The following is a 450-nucleotide window of genomic DNA, read 5'->3' as shown; positions in this document are numbered from 1 at the left end:
AGCGGCCACTGCACTCCAGTCTGGGCGACAGTGAGACTCCAACTCAAAAAAAAAAAAGAGCTGGGATTACAGACTAAGTCGCCGAACCTGGTCGAATTGCTAGTCTTAAGGTAATTTTTTGTTTAACCATTTAAGGAATTACCAGAATGCTTTCCAAAGCAGCTGTGCCATGTTATATTCTCACTTGCAGTGTATGAAGACTCCAGCTTCTCCACATCCTCACCAACACTTGTTATTATCTGTCCTTTTTGATTATAGCCGTCTTAGTGGGTATGAAATGGTATCTCATTGTGGTTTGGATTTGCATTTTCCTGGTGGCTAATGATGTTGAGCATCTTTTCATGTGCTCATTCATCTGTATCTTTGGAGAAATTTCTATATAGATCCTTTGCCCATTTTTAAATTGTGGTGTTTATTGAGTTCTAAGGAATTTTTTTTTTTTTTTTTTTT

Source organism: Carlito syrichta, unplaced genomic scaffold, assembly GCF_000164805.1.
Source record: "Carlito syrichta isolate Samal-C Ts95f unplaced genomic scaffold, Tarsius_syrichta-2.0.1 Scaffold304598, whole genome shotgun sequence".
In the NCBI taxonomy this organism is placed as follows: domain Eukaryota; kingdom Metazoa; phylum Chordata; class Mammalia; order Primates; family Tarsiidae; genus Carlito; species Carlito syrichta.
This window is presented reverse-complemented; position numbering follows the sequence as displayed.